Genomic DNA, 22,254 nt, shown 5'->3' with positions numbered 1-22,254 from the left:
TTCTTTTATTTTTGCAGATAGGGATTCTCTGGTGTCTTCTATGCTCTTTTCAATCCCAGCTAGTATTCTTATTATCATGTTTCTAAATTGTAGTTCAGACTCTTACTTATATCTGTGTTGATTAAGTCCCTGGCTATTATTTCAACCTGTTCTTTCTTTTAGGGTTAATTCCTTTGTTTAGTCATTTTGAAGAAAGAAAAACATTACTAAAATAAAAAGAAAAAATTAAAAAATTAAAAGAAACAAAAAATCAAATAAAGGAAGCTTGATCCTAGGTGTGTTTCAGTCTGCTTGTTGAAAGAAGCTTTATAGAATAGAGAAAAATGGGAATGGAAAATAAAAAGGATATGAAAAAATTTAAAAATTAAAAAAATATATAATAAAATTAGAATAAAATAAGGAAAATGGAATAGAATAAAAACTTAAAGTAAAAAATTTTTTTCTCTTTCTGTATTTAAGAAACAGAAAGGAAAAAAAAACAATTTAAGCAAAAACAGAGGCAAAGGGAACAAACAAATAAACGAACCAGCAAACAGAATGAAACCCAAAGGAAGTTACATCCAGTTTACCCTAGAATTGAAACTATGAAACACTCTATTGTCCATACACTAAGCAGGTAGAGTGACTTGTGCTGGTCTCCTGGGGGATGTGCTTGGAGGGTGCAGTTGGGCAGGGCTTGGTATAATGGTTCTGTTATCTGCTAGGTGGTGCTGGTTAGCTTAGCTTATTGGGGTGGATCAGTGTGTGTGCACTCGTGTGGGAGAGGTGGAAATGGCTTCACCCAGCCTCCTAGTCTCTGGCACAGGAACTTTGCCCTCACCTACCCGCAATCATCCTTATTTTGTCTCAAACCTCTGTCCACTCCCCACCTCTGCCTTGTCTGTGCCTAAGCTGTTATCCATCCAGAGTTTTATCTCAGATGGGGATGTGTTTCAAAACCCCACACTTCGGAGACCCCCGTGCCTTAGACCCATGCCAACTCTTTTGGGGAAGGTCTTGCTGAGCAATGGCTGGGTGCTGGCTTGCCCCAGAAAATGTTTGCGTGCTGATGCAGTGATAGAGGTTCATAGATTATGGCAAATCAAAACATGCTACCAGCACCCGGTTTTGCTGTACCCTGGCATTTTGTCCCAATACCAGCAATACCAGTACCCAATACCTGCTCTCTGGGTTTCACTGGGATCTTTGCCCGTGGGGAGGCCATATGGCCTGTACCAAATGCACTCCAATCAGGGGAACCACTTCTCCCTGTGTGGCACATGGACCCTCACACCCTGCTGCCTGCTCCTGGGGACTCACTCTGCTTTCTCACCAGAGCACTGCCAGGTACTTAGTTCCGGAACTTCAGATTCTGTGCTCCACTGTTTATAGAATCCTGGTGGTATTAAAACCCTACCCTTTCTCCTGTCAGTGGTTTTGGGGAACAGATTTTCTTGTTTAGTCTCCTGAGTGTGCTTTCACTCTTTCTCTTTCTCTTCAGCTACTTTCTGGGGGAGTACTTTTCTTGCATGATCCCAATGCACCGCACTCTACCCCTTTCTTTTTCTCTCTGTCCTCTCTCTCTGAAAATGGCTCCCTACCCTCTGTGGTTTTTCTCTTCCTCCAGTTCATTCTCTGCGCTGCATACCTGATCAGTTCTGTGTCTCAAGTTATGCCGTTTGTTGGGTTAATCCTCAGATCAATTTCCTAGGTGTTTTAAATGGTTTGGTGCTGATATAGCTGTGTTTCAGGGATGAGAAAAGCTCAGGGTCTCCATACTCCTCCACCATCTTAACTCCTCCCCTTGGATTTTTGTCAATCTTAAAGGGCTTATGTTGTGTTTTTTCTCTTAAGTATGATGTTAACTATAGGTATTTTTGTAGATTTTTTTAATCAAATTGTAGAAATGCCCCTCTATTACTAGTTTGTTGAGAGTTTTTTTTATGAGTGTTACAATTTGTCTAATCATTTTTATTCATCAATTTATGTAAATGAATATGTTTTCTTCTTTAGCTTGTTGATGTGGTGGTTTACATTGGTTCATTTTTGAATGTTGAACCAGCCTTGAATACCTTAAATAAATCTCACATGGCTGTGGTCTATGATTCTTTTTATATCGATGTATTCAATTTTATAATATTTTAACATTAATATATGTTCATGATGGATATTGATCGTAGTTTTTGTTGTAATGTGTTTGTCTAGTTTTGCTGTTAGGGTAAATTGATCTCAGAATGAGCTGGAACAGGTTCCCTCTACTTGTATTTTCTAGAAGAGATTGCAGGGAATTAGTGTTATTTCTCTCTTAAATATTTAGTAGAATTCAGTAGTAAAACTATTTGTGGAAGTTTATTAATAATTGATTTAATTTCCTTGACAGATACAGGCCTATTCAGATTATCTATTTTATCTTTTGTGTGAAGTACTTTTGTTATTTTGAGTTTTTCAGGGAATTTGTCTATTTTATCTGAGTTATGAAGTTTTAGGCAGAATTATTTGTAGAATTGTTTATTACCCATTTTTTTAAACAGACTTTGCTTTTTTAGGGTAGTTTAGCATTCACAATGAAAATTGAGCAGAAAATACAGTTCTTGTATACCCTCTGTCCTGCATGGACTCCCTGACTTTCCACATCCCCCCCTAGAGTGGTATACTTGTTAAAATTGAGGAACCAACACTGACACATCATTATTGCATTAAGTTCATAGTTTATACTAGGTTCACTCTTGGTGTGCATTGTATGGGTTTTGACAAATGGATAACAACATTTGTCATTCACCAATTTAGTAGCATACAGAGAAGTTTCAGTTGTCCTGAAAAATCTCTTGTGTTCTGCCTATTCTCTCCTTCCCCACCTAATTATTGGCAGTTACAGTCTCCATGGTTTTGCCTTTTACAGAATGTCATATAGTTGGAATAATGCAGTATGTACTCTTTTCGAACTGGGTTCTGTCACTTAAATTTATGCATTTAAATTTCCTCTATTGCTTTTCATGGATTGATAGCACATTTCTTTTTAGCAGTTAATAATATTCCATTAGCTGGATGTTTATCCATAGTTTATCCATTCTCCTGCAGAACAACATCTTGTATGATTTGAAGTTTTGTCGATTAAGAAAAAAGTTACTGTAAGCATCCATGTGTGGGTTTTTGTGTGGTTATACATTTTATACTGTTTTGTACACTTTCATACAGTGTATAAAGAGATCACATAAAAAGTACAGGATCTTGTGGATTGGGATGATTCTAACAATAATATCCAAATGACCTCAGTGTACACTGTGGGTTAGGGAAATTGAACACTGCATTTGCCAAAGTATTTTATTTTGATTATGTCACTGGGAGTAGTTATGTGGACGTGTGCTAATATTCAGTCCCTGAAAACAATACAATTAGACATAAATTATAGAATAGATATTGCAGCATCATGATCATGATCATGATCTTATAATCATTATCATAGGTAACATGTTTGAGGGCTTGCTATGGACAATCTTCTTCTGTCCTTCCTTTCCTTTCGTTTCCTTCCCTTCCCTTCCCTTCCCTTCCCTTCCCTTCCCTTCCCTTCCCTTCCCTTCCCTTCCCTTTCTCCATCCATCTCCATTTATTCTTCCCAGTATCACTATGGAGTACATATTACAATTGCCTCTGTTTTATTTAGAAGGAAACCAGATCTTAGAGAAGTTCAATGACCTGTACACAGCATACAACTTGTAAGAGTAGTGCCAGAATTAGAGAGCAGATTAAATTCAGAATATGTGCTTTCAACCATTATCCTATACTACAACACATTTTACAAAATAGATATAACTCAGGACCATAGATTTGTTTCCCAGGCTGGTCATTTGCTTAACTCTAGCTGATGAATCATTACTATGAAATATTGGCCAAGTCATTTGAAAAATGTTGAGGGTAGTTTAAAATTTGCTGAATTACTATATTTTTGGGTTGTTCTTCACCATTTGCTATTAATCTATAGGAGAATCTTGGCCATAAATCAAGGCAACATATTTTGTAATAAGCAAACATTTAACATTAGTGGATTATTATATGAAACAGGCTATGTATTTGTCATGAACACACCTGATACAGATAAAACATGACCCATTTAATTCAAACAAGATTATATAAATTTGGTTTTTATTAATTTCTTTTATTCATGTATCAATTTCATACAAATCAAGAAAGATGAGAAGTGAGAAAATCAGATCACAAATCACAAGAATGAATCTCAGTTGGAATAATTCAAGAAACTTCGAAGGACTTTTTTGTCCTTCTTGACTTCATGAAAAATGTGTACATAATATATATGACTAAACATATGAGTATCTCATTGAGGAAAAGCTCTTTCCTCTAGGGATTCTAGGCCTTGGGAGTTGTTGGTAAATGCACATCAGTTCTTTAGTTTGGGTTATATTTCTGTTCAGTTTTTCAGAAATCAGAGTCTTTTAGTTTAGGATCAGTGGAAACTTCCTACCTTGGGACCACTCTCTTCCCTCTTACTTCCTTTTCTTAATCTTACAGTTTTCTCAGTAGCTCTTTGGAAATTTGTTTTCAGAACCACTTCATCTTAGTTGTTTTTGTAGATCTTTCCTAATGTATTCTGTAATGGTTGCTATTGCTCAAAGTTCCATTCTTTATTCCTTTCCCATTCTACTTTATTTTATTTAACTTGGCTCACTATTTTACATCCTGCCATCAACTACTACTTATATACTGATAACTCTCAGTCCTACTTTTTCTTTAGTTTCATTTTAGTGGGCCCAGCTGTTTACTAAGATTTACTGTGAGTGATATCTTTGACTCACCATGTCAAAAACAAAACTCTCATTTTTTTCTCCAAAACCCCCTTCTCTAAGTGATTTTCCCATTTAGTACATGGTCTCAAAATCCAAAAACAATTATCCTAAGATAGAAACTTCAGCCTCATATTTCTTCATTCAACCAAGTATCTAATTATTTGATGAAACCACTTGGATTACATCTGGACATGATTTGGTTTCTGCCTCTCTTCTTCCTGTTTGATGTCCTATATATCCCACAACTATTCCATTCCACACAGACTCTTCCCTGTGTTCTGTTAACTTTTAGATCTCCAAACAAAAGCATGGTGCTAAACAGAACAGATCATGCCATTTCATGTCCCTTAGCTTCCATATATATGTGTTCTTCCCCATTGTGATACTCCTGAATAACTCAAAATTGTCTTTAAGCTCAAATTTGATCTTGCAAGGCAGAGTTTCATCTTTTTCTCTCACTGATCTCACTAAACAGGGACGTCAAAGACTAGCTGTTATTATATCTGGCTCTATCCCAGGATAAGAAGTAATCCCGGCACTTAGGACATATTTAATAAATGTTCATAAATGGATAAATGAGTAAAATCCAGATAAATAAATGTACTCATACTTGATGGGAAGAAAAGCAGTTAGTACAGCTTGGATACTCAATCTTTCTTGTAGTCTTTTTTTTTATCATTGAGGCCAATGGTTTTATAATATTTATCTTTATTTTTGATGCAACCAGGTATACCTTGACCCTATATATTAAAAGACCAAAACAATTTTTAATTATTTTTTCATCATAAAGGAGTACAATTTAAGAGATTTTAATTAATAACAACATTATTGAATGACTAGTTGAATGAATAGAGTTGAATGAATAGAGTCCAGTGTCTGTTATTTTCTTTTATTCTCATCTGTCATGTTTACTTTTCCTCAGATGATTACACAAGTATGTTTTTGTTGGACAGCATGTAAGCATCACATGAGGATATAAGTAAAATTTGAGAATTTCCCCTTTGTTATCATCTAGCTCCCAGTTTCTCTTTCAGGGTAATGGTTTCTTATGTACATTTCTCTCTTTTTTTTTAAAATCTAGCATATTCATAGTACTAGCACAATAGTCTGTATATGTGTGTGTTTATGTGTGTGTTTTCATATGTATTTCCCCATAATTTTCTATCATTTTTTAAAAAAATTGAAAAAAAATAAAAAAAATAAAAAAATTGACAATATTTCTTTGATATATTTTTCTGTATGAAATTTTTCTTTATTTTCTTCATTCGGTACAATATTCCAGTGTGTGGATTAGATAGCTTTCCTCTGCTGATGGAAATTTAGGTTGTTTCCGACTTTTTTTTCACTTCAACAGGCAATGCTGAAGCAATCATCCTTTTATATACTTTTGCAGATATTACTGATAATGGAATTCAAGCAAAGGTTATTCACATTTAAGTTTTAGTAGAGATTATCTGATTGCTTTCCAAAAAAGAAAAGCCTTTAACTGTTTTGCAAACCCCTGTACCCTTGCCAGCAATGGCTCTTATGTGCAGTTGTAATGTATACCCTTGTGCTGTGGAAAACAAAAACATAGGTGGCTCATCTTGATTGAGTCTGCGTTTCCTTGATTTCTTTAATACCATTTTCTTTCAATTTTGGTTATTTGTATAGTTTTGCGACTTACCCGTCATAAACATAGTGTATTTTTCTCTTGGGTTACTTAAGATGTTTTATATATTATTCTATTATACAGAAGTTTGAATTGTAAATAGTACGTCTCACAACTATTTCCCACTTAGGCTTTCTGAATTACATTTGGCCATTTCCACAGAAGGGGAGAGCTTAAGTCCTCTCATTGTGAAATTTTTATTTGGGTATAACCTCATACTTAATTGGATTTCTTATTTCTATTACTTTTTAACTAGTTGGTCCCGACAACTTTATTAGATCAATAAGGAAGTTGTTATATGTCACATTTTTAATTTGAGAAGCCTGATGATTCTAAATTAAAATAATATGAAGAAAGCAACTAGAGAGTTTAGCACATTTTAAACACTCAGTAAATGATTGTGTAATGTGACTAAGAGACAAACTTGTTTTTCTCTTAACCAAGAGATTTTAGATTTTTTTTTTTCTTGGCAAGTCCTAAGAAAATTCAAACCTGAGAGATGGAACTAGAGTTCTGGATTGAAACTAGTTGATGTGGGGACATTTTCTGAAATATCCTGACCATGGTCACATGTTGTCCAGGTAGAAGTTCAGGTCTGTTCTAGTCCCAATTCAGGTCACTAAATGAACCATGCACGAACAAGGTCTATATGGTCTTTTCATTGTACCTGTGAATATGTCCAGTATTAACAACTTTTTGGCACATTTGCAATGTTAAAGCTTATGTTTCATTATTTTTGCTTCTGTAAACTTACAGGTTATACGAGTTGCCTTTTATGAAAAATTAAGTGGGTTGGTAAAATTTTGCAATTATTGTCATGCTTGCATGTCCTTACAAGGAGTGGGTGCATAGTGGCTTTTTCTGGGGACTAAAATGTAGGTGGAATTTTCCATTTTTTATGGGTCTGTGTTATGAAATAATAGTTTTGGATATTAGCATTTGAATATGCACTTAAAATGCTATACAATGCAATTCCTTCTTTGGAACATGTTCTGACTCATTTTGCTGGTTTGCAGGATTCCAAACTGTAAGATGAAAGCAGGCATTGTAATGCATATGTGAAAGCATTTAGAAAAATTTGATATTACGCATGTTTTTAAAAGGCAGTATATATTATTTTTGGTCTAATTTTTGAATATTTAGCTTTATATATGTTGCTTCAAATACATAATTTGGTGCACATGATGTGGAAAACAAAGGCAAATGAAAAATTAAATTTCTTTACAACCTACATCCCATTGACAAGTCCTTGGCATAGGCAGAGTGACGTTTCTGTAGGAACTCAGCTCCCTTGACGATGACACTTTGCTAAGGGCAAAAGGCAATCTGAGCCCCACTTCCCAGGATCCTTTAAGTCTACTTTAACATATGAAAAGAAGTTTGGAAACTTCCTTTATCTCTTTCCCCCAAGATTTATGTTGGTAATCATACTCCAAGCCTATGGCCCATTGATCTACACCTGAAGGGTCTCATGACAGTTTTTACTAAACAGTAATAATTGACTTTTTCCTATCAATAGCTAGCCCCTCAAGGTCCTGGAGACCTTGCTTCCAAAATTCCTAAGAGACTTACACTATCCCTAACTCCCTCCCAACCTGAAGGTGTATAATCAGTCACCTGTCACAACCCCAGTGCAGCTCTGTCTACTGGTCCTGTCCCTGTGCTTTAAGAAAACCACCTTTTTGGGGCGCCTGGGTGGCTCAGTCAGTTAAGCGTCCGATTTCGGCTCAGGTCATGATCTCTCAGTCCGTGAGTTTGAGCCCCGTGTCGGGCTCTGTGCTGACAGCTCAGAGCCTGGAGCCTGTTTCAGATTCTGTGTCTCCCTCTCTCTGACCCTCCCCTGTTCATGCTCTGTCTCTCCCTGTCTCAAAAATAAATAAAACGTTAAAAAAATTAAAAAAAAAAAAAGAAAACCACCTTTTTGCACTGAAGACATCTCCAGAATTCTTTTTTGGCTGTTTACTCTGAACTCCAACATTTCCACATCACACAGATAAAAAGTCCCAGGAGTATTAGATTTTTAAAAGAAGTGCTTTTTTTTTTTTTTTTAAGTTTCTTTGGTATCTGATTTAAGATGGTGTTCTTAACACAATACAGCATCTTTATCTAGGACTTGAGAAAATTGCAATGTTGGTTGGTGCTCTATAATATTTATATTTCTTCAATTTTTATTAAATTTCTTCAATTTTCTTTAGGAGGCTCATGCTATTTCAGTGTTATCAATTATATCTTCTTTGTGGTACAACTCAGGAAAAAACTGAAAACTCCAATAAAAATGCAAAATATACTTGATCAAAAAAACCCCCCCAAAACCAAAAAACAACCCAGGTGTCTTTTTCTTAAGGGATTCTTTGCTTCTAGCAAATAAAAATGTTTTTCTCAATCCAATAAATCCTAGTACAGACACCTGGGGGCAGTACATCTCTTCACTGTCTTCTATGCAAATCCAGGAATCCCTTCTTTCCATTATAAAAGTTGCTATAGTCACAGAGGAATAAGATAGGAACTCCTGGCCATCATTTTTCATGTAGAGAGGAGGTCAACAATTCACACTTTATACAATAAGAGCAGTATTCCCAGTCTTCTTTGTTTTGGTAATGTTTCCTATTAACTTAAAGAAATGGTTAATTTTTTCCTTTAGACATCTCTTCTTGCTGCTTATATTACCTACATGATGGCTGTGTCATCAAACTAATAGTACATAGTTATTTTGCATTTGACACGCTAAATGAAGCATTTGTAACTGTTAGTGAACTGAAATCTCTACTGATTTATTTTTTATGAATAGTTTACACTCATATTAGGATAACTGTATGCATGTGTGTATTTGTCTGTCTGTTTTATTTGTTCTTAATGTCATGTCCACACCTTCACCCAATAAATCTTATCTTGATTTATGCAATTCAGAATGATTGAGGCCACATTGCTAAATCCATAAAGATATCAGAAATAACATCTATAATCCTCTTACCCCACTTGACCTGATTCACCATCATGCCATGAAGAAATCTGATTTAGATTTAGAATGGACTATTCCAAGGCTCAGAAAAATGTACCGTGATAATTAGAGAAGGGAATTGTATTTAATGTGTTTTTTTCCAGCTTTGTTGAGGTATAATTGACAAAATTACAAAATATCTAAGTGTACAATGTGATGATTTAATATTTGTATTGTGAAATGACTCTCATAGTCAAGTTAATAAACACACCTATTACATCACATAGTTGTTGTTTTTTCTATGAGATTTTCTCTTAACACATCTCAAGTTTATAATACAGTGTTAACTGTGGTCACCATGCTGTATGTGAGAGCCTCAGAATTTACTCATCTTATAACTGAATGTTGAATTCTTTGGCCAGCTTCTCACCTGTTCCCCCAGTCCCTAGCAAACACCTTTCTACTTTCTGATTCAATGTTTTTTTTTTTTTTTTTAGATTCCACAGATTAGTGATATCATACAAGTATTTATTTTTCTCTGTTTGACTTATTTCATTCAGCATAATGGCGTCCATGTTCATCAGTGTTGCAAATGGCAACATTTCCTTCTTTTTTTTTTTAAAGGCTAAATAGTCCATTTTGTTTTAAATATATATATGTATTTAATTAAAATTTTGTTTCATGTTTATTTATTTTTGAGAGAGAGAGAGAGAGAGAGAGAGAGAGAGAGAGAGAGACATAGCACAAGGAGGTAGGGACAGAGAGAGAGGGAGACACAGAATTCAAAGCAGGCTCCAGCTCTGAGCCCAATGAGGGGCTTGAACTCACAAACCGCGAGATCATGACCTGAGCTGAAGTCCGATGCTTAGCTGACTGAGCCACCCAGGTGCCCCTTAAATATATATTTTATATACATATATATCACTATGTATATACAGTATACACACACACACTCATATATATACATATGTATGTATATATATATGAATATCACTTTTTCCCATTCATTCTTCTGTCAGCACTTAGATCATTTCTGTGTCTTGGCTATTGTAAAAAAAAAAAAGCTGCAACAACAACAAACATGGAGGGGATGCAGATATCTCTTTGAGATAGTGCTTTTATTTCCTTTGGATATATACCCAGAAATGGGATTGCTGGTAACATTACTTTTAATTTTTAATATCCTCATATGTTCTATTTTTATGTTTAGTTTTTTGAAGAACTTCCAAACTGTTTTCCATGATGGCTGTACCAATGTACATTCTCACCAACAGTATATAAGGATCCTCTGTTCTCTACATCCTCTCCAATGTTTATTATCTCTTTTTGATGATAGACCTTAAACAGGTGCACAGTTATACTTCATTGTGGTTTTGCTGTGCACTTCCTTGATGATTAGATTGGATTTGACATCAGCACCTTTTTATATACCTATTGGCCATTTGTATATCTTCTTTGGAAAATGTTTATTGAAGTCCTTTGCCTATTTTTGATCAAGCTATATATTTCTTGCTATTGAGTTTATGAATTTATTATATATTTTAGATATTAATTATTTTTTGTAAATTTATTTATTGTTTGATTTGCATCCAAGTTAGTTAGCATATAGTGCAACAGTGATTTCAGGAGTAGATTCCTTAATGCCCCTTACCCATTTAGCCCATTTCCACTCCCACAACCCCTCCAGCAACCCTCTGTTTGTTCTCTATATTTAAGAGTGTCTTATTTTTTGTCCTCCTCCCTATTTTTATATTCTTTTTGCTTCCATTCCCTTATGTTCCTCTGTTTAGTATCTTAAATTCCTCCTATGAGTTAAGTCATATAATATTTGTCTTTCTCTGACTAATTTCCTCTAGTTCCATCCACGTAGTTGCAAATGGCAAGATTTCATTCTTTTTGATTGCCGAGTAATACTCTGTTTGTGTGTGTGTGTGTGTGTGTGTGTGTGTATACACATCTTTATCCATTCGTCCATTGATGGACATTTGGACTCTTTCCATACTTGGGCTATAGTCGATAGCACTGCTATAAACATTGGGGGGCATGTGCTCCTTCGCAAAAGCATACTTGTATCCCTTGGGTAAATGCCTAGTAGTGCAATTGCTGGGTTGTAGGATAGTTCTATTTTTAGTTTTTTGAGGAACCTCCATACTGTTTTCCAGAGTGGCTGCACCAGCTTGCATTCCCACCAGCAGTGCAAAAGAGATACTCTTTCTCTGCATCCTCGGCAACATCTGTTGTTGCCTGAGTTGTTAATGTTAGCCATTCTGACAGGTGTGAGGTGGTATCTCAATGTGGTTTTGATTTGTATTTACCTAATGATGAGTGATGTTGAACATTTTTTCATATGTCTGTTCACCATCTGGATGTCTTCTTTGGAGAAGTGTCTTAGATATTAATTCTTTATCAAATAGATGGTTTGCAAATATTTTCTCCATTTTTTAGGTTCCTCTTTTATCTTGTTGATTATTTTTCTTTGCTGTGTTGTGTTTTAGTTTGATGTAGTCTCCCTTGTTTATTTTTTCTTTTGTTGCCTTCCCTTTTGATGTCAAATCCAAAAAACTATTGCCAAGACCAATGTCAAGGAGATTTTCCCCTATGTTTACTTTCAGGAGTTTATGGCTTTAGGCTTTATATTTAAGTCTTAAATCTATTTTGAGTTGATGTTTGTGTATTGTGTAAGATAAAGGTCCAGTTTCATCTTTTTTACATGTGACTATACAGTTTTCTTAGCATTATTTGTTGAAGAGACTTTCTTTCCCCCATTGTGTTTTCTTGGAACCTTTGTTAAATGTTAGTTGTCCAAATATGCATGAATTTATTCTTGGGTCTCTATTCTGTTTAATTGATCCATGTGTCTATTTTTTTAAGTTTACTTATTTTGAAAGAGAGAGGGAGAGAACACGCAAATGGCGGAGGTGAGAGAGAGAGAGGGAGAGAGAATCCTAAGCAGGTTCCACACTGTAAGTGCCAATTCAGACCTCAGTCTCATGAATCCTATGAGATCATGATCTGAACCAAACTCCAGAGTTGGACACTTAACCAGCTGAGCCACCCAGTTGCCCCTCCTTATATGTTTTTATGCCACAAGCATACTATTTTGATTACTATAGCTTTGTAAAATAGTTTAATATCAGAAAGTCATGGTGCATCCAGGTTTGTTTTGTTGACCAATAAATATAACATAGCATATTAACAAAATAAAGGGTAAAAAACATATGATCGTCTCAATAGATGCAGAAAAAAGCGTTTGACAAAATTCAGCTTCCTTTTATGGTAACAACTGCAAACAACTTAGGTATAGATGGAATGTACCTCAGTGTAATAAAGCCTTATATGACAAGCCCATAGCTAACATCATACTTAGTGGGGAAAAGCTGAAACTTTTCATCTAAGATCAAGAACAAGACAAGGGTGCCTACTCTCACCATTTCGCCATTTCTACTCAACATAGTACTGAAAGTCCTAGCCTGACATAATCTTATATAGAGAAAACCCTAAAGACTACATCAGAAAACCTGCTGGAACTGATAAACAAATTCAATAAAATTGCAGAATACAAAATTAACTTATAGAAATCAGTTGTGTTTCTGTATGCTATGAACTATCTGAAAAGGAAATTAGGAAAACAGTCCCTTTTATAACATCAAAAATAATGAAATGCCTGGACACTTGGGTGGCTTAGTTGGTTAAGCCTCTGACTTCGGCTCAGGTCATGATCTCACAGCTTATGAGTTTGAGCCCCACTTTGGGCTCTGTGCTGACAACTCAAAACCTAGAGTATGTTTTGGGTTCTGTGTCTTCCTCTCTCTCTGCCCCATCCCTGCTTATGCTGTCTCTCTCTTTCTGTCTCTTTCTCTCTTAAAAATAAGTAAACATTTGAAAAAAAAAAGAATTAAATGCTTACGGAAAAATATTTACCAAGAAGGTATAATATCTTTACACTGAAACTATAAATCATTGATAAAAGAAATTTGAAGAGGACACAAATAAATGGAAAGACATCTTGTGTTCATGGATTAGAGGGATTAATATTGTTAAAATTTCTATAATATCCAAAACAATCTACAGATTCGATGGAATCTCTATCAAAATTCCAGTGGCATTTTGCACAAAAATAGAAAAAATGATCCTAAAATTCATCTGGAACCATAATAGACCCTGACTAGTAAAGCAATCTTGAGAAAGAAGGGAATTTAAATTGTTTTTTAAATATAAATTTCTGTTGTATCTTTCTTTCAGCTTATTCAAAAACATTTTTTGTAAGTAAATGGTGCTTCCAATAAAGTAACATTAGCATTATTTTCCATATTATTATGGATATTTAACATATTTTTCAGCCAGCATTTCAGAGAATAGGCTCTAGTGAGTGTACAAAACAGAATTTTCTTTGAAATGTAGAGAAGAGCTAACACTACATTCAATATGTCTGATTGGTTTTTCAGCCTCTTGATTTACTGAGAACATAACATGTATCTTATTTAAGTGTTGAAACAGTGGTCTCCAAAGACTTAACAGTGATTTTTGTCTACAACTGTGGTAAACATCTACACTGCTTTGTTGCTGTCTAGAACTTGTTCATTGGGTAGCAACACCATCCCAATGTTGACCACAATAGACTTCAGAAGGCAAGCAGACTTTGGTTCTGTACTCTGGCTCAGAGATTAGATCTCTGTCAAGGAACACACCACAGGGAAAAATTAGGAAGAGAGACTGATAGGTATTCTGCTTGAAAAGATGTTGTTTTTCATCAGATTATTACCAATTCAGATTAATCAGAAGATCAATGTGTGGTATGTTTGTGTATGTATATGTATGTGTGTGTGTATATATATATATATATATATATATTTTTTTTTTTTTTTTTTTCCTGCACTAAGTACATACAATCATGTATGCCATTATTTTGGAAATCTGACACTTTCCAAATTGAGAAATATGAAAATGTTTATTTCCTAAATCCATTCAGTCTCTAATATGAAGCTTCTCTCTTAGTCTTCACATGCTACAGTCTTCAATTTTTTAATATGACAGTGTATATTTTAAATAATGGTTTTTGTAATTGGCCAAAATTTGTCTTGGGCATTTGAAGAGTCTCCACACTGACCTGGACTAGAAAGAGCAGATGGCCATTTTCTAAAGTTTCTCTTGTAATTTTAAAATGTTTGGCTCTAGTTACCAAAGGGAAAAGTTCTTGTCTGGCTAGGCAGATAAGGTGGATATTAGAACTGTGTATTAAGGAAAGCAGTGACCACCGCAGCCCTCTCATAGTTGCAGACATGCAGGTTTTGTGACCTGATTTGACTGAGATCTTAACCATCTGAGTTGATCAGACTCGGTGGATAAATGCTTAGATTTGTGCTTTCCTGTGCTTTCAGACAGGCCAAGCGAGAGGACAAAAATAGAACGTGGAGGGCCTCTCCCTTAGGATTTGCCTACATACCCTCTTAGGTAGCTTATTTTTTCTGAGCTTTTTAAAAGAAATTTCCTGCTTTTGAAATACTTTTTTTTTTTTTTTTTTTCATTTAAAGAGCCATGTTAAAAGGCCAGTTGGAAATTCAGGCATTGTCCCTAGACATGTGATACCTTAGTGGGACTGGTAGTCCTTGGAGACTGGATTTTCAGCTTTGCAAAGGTAGAAACTCAATCCCATCATTAAACACAGTCTTGATATGACTCAGGGGAACTGACTCATGCTAATGAAACTCATAAGAGACTCATGATAAGCCAGAAGGCTAGTTCATTAATTCATAATTAGAAATAGATCTGCCAAGAGGAAGGAAATACAGCTGGTCAGCACATTCTATCCTAGAAAGAAAACTTACATGCAGATGCAAAAAGGTAGCTTGGTGGATACAAAACCAGCGGAAAGAGAGCTGGGTAGCGTTAGTGGACAGTTTGATCTGCTTCTGCTGCCTTCATATTCCCTTTTCCTTACAGGCTTCTGCTTGGAAGGGGAACCTTGATTCTCCTTTCCACAGGGCAGCAGCCCTGGGAGCTGAAGAGATACTGGCCTGAACTTGCCCTGTACATCATCTTTAAGTCAGTTAGGTTACAATGTAAATGAATGACTAATTTCTTTACATTAATGTGTTAGTTCATAGCATCTTGTAACTTCTAACTTGGTCTCTTTGCTGAAGACTAAGAGAAACTTCATTTCAGCCAGCAACAATATCTTTACAAACCATTTCTAAGGATGAGTTACCACGAGAGTGGTAGTTTCTCATTTTAGAGTGATTTTCAGTCTTGGAGAGTGGCCTCCCAAACTTAGGTCCCCATGTCCTATAAGAGGTCTTTTTACCTTATTCTGTGTCAATAGTCTGTATCAGTAATCAGCCCCATTTGAAGACAAGTGAAATATCACCATATGTTCTCTGGGATACTTTAAAGTATTGCAAAGAAACGCCCTCATTAATTTAGGTGCTATAGATATCTTCAGACCATTTGTGATACCCTTTCTACAGCATCCAGGTGACATGATGAGAAAAGAAGAAAAGTGGCCATTGTGGACAGTTTAACTTTCTTTTCCTAAAGAGTTTGAACACCCACTCCATGTGTGTTCAAAGAACACTATTAGTGAAACCATATTGATAAGGATAGAGAGGAATGCTGGTCTCAATTCCTACTTACAAGGAGCTGAGTGATATAATCATTATTTTTTTTCTTTTTGAGAAAAAGACACACAGTACTAAAACTGGCCAGAATATAATTTTCTCTTCTTGAGTGACTTAGAAGGAATCTTAGGGCCAGTGTCATGAATATCCATGATCACTTTGGGCAGTAGCTATCTAATAGACCTTAGACAGTATGCTATGTTTAAACATGTACTATAGAGATATCAAGTAAGGAGAGAGAGGGAAACCTAGTTATATTAGTAGATAACACATTCACAGGTGATTTATAGATTAGAATGGATTGTAAAACACTAATAAATCCCAAGACATTTAGTTCTGTCTCAGAGAAATGACTTTATGTTTTAAAAAAAGGAAAATTCTCATTTTTAGAATCTAGTGTACTTAGAAAGAATGACATGATTAAAATACATTTGATCCTAATTTTGACCAGAATTTCCTTGGTTGTGATAAAGGTTTGGTTAAAATTTTTATTTAATATTTTAGGGAATAGTATTTTGGGAATAATTTGCCAGAGTTTTTTTCTTAAAAGTGTTAAAATTCTAGTGTTGGGGCATTATTTAGCTATTTAAGGATAATACGTTTTACCACAGACAGTTGTAGTATATGAATGTAGGTTTTTTTTTTTTTTAAACTATATAGCTGAGAATTCTAGATGTTATTTTTATTTCTTATAAACTCTTATATATTCAGGATTAAAAGGTGAATCCTGCATAATACTATGAAAATGTATATTATATAGGTTCATTTGTCAGTTGCAAACAAGTAGATACTTCCCACAAGTAAATTGCCATCCATGTACCCTGCTTTTGTGAGGGGAGGTAGTGAAAACAGGGAAGGACCAAGGTTGTACCTGAGGGAGCACACTCCTGCAGCCCCCACCATGCTCTATCAGGGGTTTATTCACATACCCACCCCCTTAGCTCAGGTACCAAGTGCCAATGTGAGGCCCTCTTCAGTGGGGGAAGTTCCAGGTATTTGGGGGAAAAGTCTTGTAGATAATAAAAGTATTGTATTGGACATGTATTTTTAAAAAGACTATATCAGGAGTCTGTAATTGGTTTTTTAGTCTTCTGATTCACTGTAGAGTCAGCAAAAAAGTGCATGAGGAATCTCAAGAAATGGTTCTGTTCTATTTTCTATTACCTGTCTCTTTTACTTTCTACTCTCCAAACTCTTAAGAATACTTTTGTATAATTTTTTTTTTGTATTCAGATGAAATATTTTTAAAAAAATGCTGGTTTGTGGGAAGTGCTTTGGTTTAAAAGGAATCAATAATAATAGCGAGTAAGTTAACCCTCTGGTAGGAAGCGTGTATAATTCTGTCACTAACGTTTTATTTGATCTAAATTTAAATGGAGTCCTCACATCACCATACACATTTTATCCAGGTCAAAGAGATGGTGACTTCTAAATAGAATAGTGTGTCTGTCTTTATTCTTAGTCCTTGTCTATATAATTCTTCCCAGGTTACATGTGTCAGCCAAAGCTAATGCTAATTAAATATTTTAAAAACCCACTTAAAGAATTACCATACAAACCCTCAGGTTTGGGTTTAGCCTGTAGTAAAGATTGTTTTATAAATTTACATACAACATAGTTACTAACTTTGGATACAGGGACACTATTTTTTTCCCCAGTTACAATTGCAGTTTGACAAATTTTTTCCTAAATCTCATTTTTTATATTGTTTCTGATTGTGCAGAAAGACTAAGAATTGTTACTGATTAAAAAATTCTTTTAGTGCTCTTCCTCAAGCAAAAGGAAACGTTCTTGTAACAGAATGGATTGTACCAGAAAATGATACCTTGTTACAATGATGAGGTTGCAAGTTGAGGCAGAGAGAGAGGAAAGGAAGAAACAAATGAGCTAGAAAGAAAATGGGGAGCTGTGAGACTTGCTGCCGGATGACTGACTGTTTGGGGGTGTGGACACATTCAGAATTTTATACCAGGCTGATAGACATACATTAGAACCTAACATACCTTGCTCTCCTTACCCACTGCTGCTTAACAAACTGCCTCAATGTCCAGTGGCTTAAAACAGCTGATAGGTTCTGTTATTTTTTTTCTTTAATTTTATTTGTTTATTTTGAGAGAGAGAGAGAGAGAGAGAGCGCAGAGGAGGGGCAGAGAGAGGGAGAGAGAGAATCCTAAGTAGGCTCCATGCTGTCAGCACAGAGCCAGATGTGGGGCTCCAGCCCACAAACTGTGAGATCATGACCTGAGCTGAGATCAGGAGTCAGATGCTTAACCAACTGAGCCATCCCGGTGCCCCTGATAGGTTCTATCTTGAGATCGTTCATGCATGAGCAGTCCTTGCAGCTGGGCTGGACATGTAAGATGGCTTCTTATTCATACATCAGTTCCTCAGTGCTTCTTTCCAGCAGAGAAGTCTTCATTTTGAGATACAGTGTATGTATCCCAAGAATCACCCATTATAGGGGCACCTGGGTGGCTCAGTCAGTGAAGTGTCCAATTCTTGATTTTGATCAGGTCATGATCTCACGGTTCATGAGTTCAAGCCCCACGTCGGGCTCTGTGCTGTGTGGAGCCTGCTTGGGATTCTCTCTCTTTCCCTCTCTCTCTGCCTTTCCCCTGCTTGCACACACATGTGCGGGCTCTCTCTCAAAAATAAACATTTTTTAAAAAGAGTCATCCATTATAAATATATAATTCAATGATTTTTAGCAAATTTTTAGAGTTGTACAAAAATCACCAGCATCCAGTTTTAAAACATTTTGATAATTTCCAAAACTTCCCTTGAACCTGTTTTCTTAAGGTGGAAAGTGAGGTTAATATGTGGAAACTTTCCTTTTTTTCTGATATAGGTGTTTCAAACTGTAAATTTCCCTGTAAACATCTCTTTAGCTGCATCCCATAAATTTTGATATGTTTTGCTTTTATTTTCATTCAGTTCAAAATATTTTACAATTTCTTTGCAATTTTTTTTTTTTTTTTTTTTTTTTTTTGCCATGGGTTATTTAGAAGTCTGCTCTTTCATTGCCAAATATTTCTGATTTTCCACGTTTTCTTTTGTGAGGCTTTAATTTAATCCTGTTTTGATCAGAAACTTGACTTGTATTATTTCAGTTTTTTGAAATTTATTGAATCTTATTTTGTAGCCCAATTATTGTCTATATGAAAGACTGTTTTGTATGTACCTGAAAATAATGTGTATTCTACAATCATTGGGTGGAGTGTCCTAAAACGTATGCTTATTTGGTTGATAGTGTTGTTCAGGTCACATTTACTGATATTCTGTGCAGTTATTCTAACATGTACTGAGAATGGTAATTGTTGAAATAAGAAATGTCTCTTCTTTCTATCCAGTCAGTCTTTGTTTCAGAGCTGTTTGTTTTCAGGCTTTCTGATATTTATAATCCGTATCTGGGATTCTTACATTGTGATTTAGGCTTCAAGAGGCACGACACAGAAACTGAAGATCAGGTTTTGAATTGGTGTGGCAGAAGTTCTGTTTTTTTCAATTGGTCAGACCAGTCCCAGGCCACTTGGATACAAACAAGTGTGGGAATAGAGCCAATTTTTAATGAGGGAGATTCTTGCACAGAGAGACAAAAAAAATTGATGGAGGCTATCTTGGGATACAGGCTTATTTAATTCATTTATCCTAGGTTTGAAGTGTTGATTTTTTGTTGTTGTTTTTTTTTTTTTTTCATTTATGACAACTAGAATTTTAGTATGTGTGGTGACAAAGAAAAATAGCCAGAGACAGTTAAAATCACCTAGGACCTTAGATTTGAATGCACATTAGTATTAAAACAGCGCTGGTCCAGGACACCTCACAGGTTGGAAAAGATCATCGACTGATTGTTAAGAGAATGGACATACCACAGTTTTGGCAGTGATATTTACACCGTCTGCAACTAAGAAATCTCATTTAATAACCTCTCTGTACAAAGCATAGTTCACTCATTCATTTATTACAAGTTTTTTTCAGATGATTTCCATCCTAGGCTATATATTTTAGTTCAAACCAACTCCACACCACAAATATGTAGAGTGATCATTACTACACCTGCCTTAACTTAAGCATTGGCTACTTCACTGTTTTAAAAGAATAAAGCTCGTTGAGAAATAGTGCAGGTATTGAGAGAATTAATCATGACAGGTTTCATGCCCTTTGTGGCCTTGCATGTGTATATATCACTGTCTCATTCAAATGGTTTCATTTTGGAAAGGTAGAAAAATGTGTTTGAGAAAAGTTAAGAACTGCAGCGACAGGCTGTGAAGAAGAGGACTTCTCAGAATGAATCTCTATGTTTGACCAAAAGATTAGATTTAGAGTGAAGAAATGAGACCGCCCCTTACGTAAACTGTGATCAGTACTGTCTAAACAGCACTTAACGACACCCAGTTGCATTCGTTTCCTTCATCTTGGCTCTTGAAGTATCATTTTTTAGACCACTTTTAAGAGTGTTGCTTAAATTCTGCTATTTTAACAAATGATAATATTTTTATAAGAATCAAAAGATGGACAGTATACTTACTTTTTTTTTTTTCAGGTAAAACCCATCAGCAACAAGAGCACAAGCCTGGCCGTGTGGATGGCGTTTGCCTGACCACATTACTGCCTCACCTGATAGTAGCATTCTTTAATGTTAGGCCCTATGTTTTTGATAATTGGAGGTAAATATGACAGTTATAAAAGCATAGAATGTTACAGGAAAACTCTATTTAAACACTTTGCTGTAATCCTTGATTGGGTAATTTAGCACCTACCAAAGTGTTTCTCAGTATACCAGGAAGACCCTATACAGAAAATTGTGATTTTCTGAAAGATATTAAATAGATCTATGGAGTAAGTAAGCAGCAGAGGCAGAGAAGCTTTCAGGGAGGAGCTCAGAAAGTAGATGCGGGGCCACAGAACAGCTCTGAAAAACAGTGTTGTGCTCAAATGTGACCTCTTTTAAAAGGCGGCATTCAGGTCTTTCTTAAGGCTGATGATCTGTCCAGCGGGTAAAACTGTGAACCAGGTGGTGTCCCATAATTTTCTATTGGGATCATCATTTGGAAAGAACTTTCCTGATACTTTCTGTTGTTGGTCTTACCATAGCAAGTCTATTCTCTTATACTGACAGTGTGTCCAAAATTCTGTACTGGAAAGTTCATTGTCATTCAGAGCAATCCTGTAGCAGTAAAGATCTCTGAGATGAACCAGATGACAAGAATTGCCCTATCCTGGAAGGAGGTTGGCATTTACTCTCGTACTCATCTAACACACCTGCTCAAACCCAGTAGCATCTGCTTTTGAATGCATATTGTAATGGCAGCATTAAAAGGTTAATTAGTTGTAGCTAGTCAAATCTTTGAATTTCTGAGCACTTTCTGCAGAATCCTACTTTTTCAAAGTCTGGATACTTTTTTTTTTTTTAAAGGAAAATGCTCATTGGGTCTGCATCTACCTTTATTTATGTCCACGTATTTTTTACTTGAGCCCAGTTAATTATCCAATTATATTTTAAACACAGAATAGCTCTGATTACATAACTGATAGTTATGTAATACCTGCAGTCACTGATATAAATTGTAGTGAGTTGAGATTTTCAAGCAATCCTTTACTTCTCTCTTAGACTATAGAAGAAATATGTGTTTTTAGTGGTCATGATAAGGAGAAATTGTATAATTTTATTAGTTGTAGTTTGCATGTCAAAATAGTTTTTAATTTGTAGTGGTTTTTCTGTTTGTCATATAGATGTTCTTTATGGTTCTTTACAGACTAAAATTTATTTCCTGCTGGATAAAATGTTTACCTAATATTAAAACCTACTCTTAACTGAATCTTCAGTGCAGATTGTTTTCTGTGTTTCTGTTGTCACACATAATACGCTTATTTTCTATTTTCTGATTTCTTGGAATTTCCCAAGTCCTCAGGGCTTTAAGGTTAATTTTAAAAAAGTAGACATAGTTTATTAGAGCAGTTTTAGGTCACAACAAAATTAAATGGCAAGTACAGAAAGTCCCTGCATACTCCCTAACCCCATACAGACATGGCCTCCCCTTAGTAGCAACACCCCCCACCTGAGTGGTACATTTGTTACAGTTGATGAGCTTATGTCAACACATCTTTTTTTTTTTTTAATGTTTTTACTTATTTTTGAGACAGAGACAGAGCATGAGCAGGGGAAGGGCAGAGAGAGAGGGAGACACAGAATCCAAAGCAGGCTCCAGGCTCTGAGCTGTCGGCACAGAGCCTGACACGGGGCTCCAACTCCCCAGACCAGGAGATCATGAC

General features: G+C 35.6%; 1 long non-coding RNA gene across 1 annotated transcript in view; it reads left to right on the top strand.

Moving 5' to 3' along the window:
- The window catches only part of LOC132680114 (uncharacterized), a 62,027-nt gene extending 40,348 nt beyond the window's left edge, over positions 1-21,679 (top strand). The window contains exon 3 of the long non-coding RNA XR_009610523.3: positions 20,525-21,679. This is a non-coding gene — a long non-coding RNA (uncharacterized LOC132680114). The remainder of the gene's footprint in view (positions 1-20,524) is intronic.
- Positions 21,680-22,254: the final 575 nt, after the last annotated feature.

Source organism: Panthera onca, chromosome A1, assembly GCF_046562875.1.
Source record: "Panthera onca isolate mPanOnc1 chromosome A1, mPanOnc1 haplotype 2, whole genome shotgun sequence".
Classification (NCBI taxonomy): domain Eukaryota; kingdom Metazoa; phylum Chordata; class Mammalia; order Carnivora; family Felidae; genus Panthera; species Panthera onca.
The sequence above is the reverse complement of the archived record's forward strand: the minus strand, read 5'-3'. Positions and strand labels throughout refer to the sequence as shown.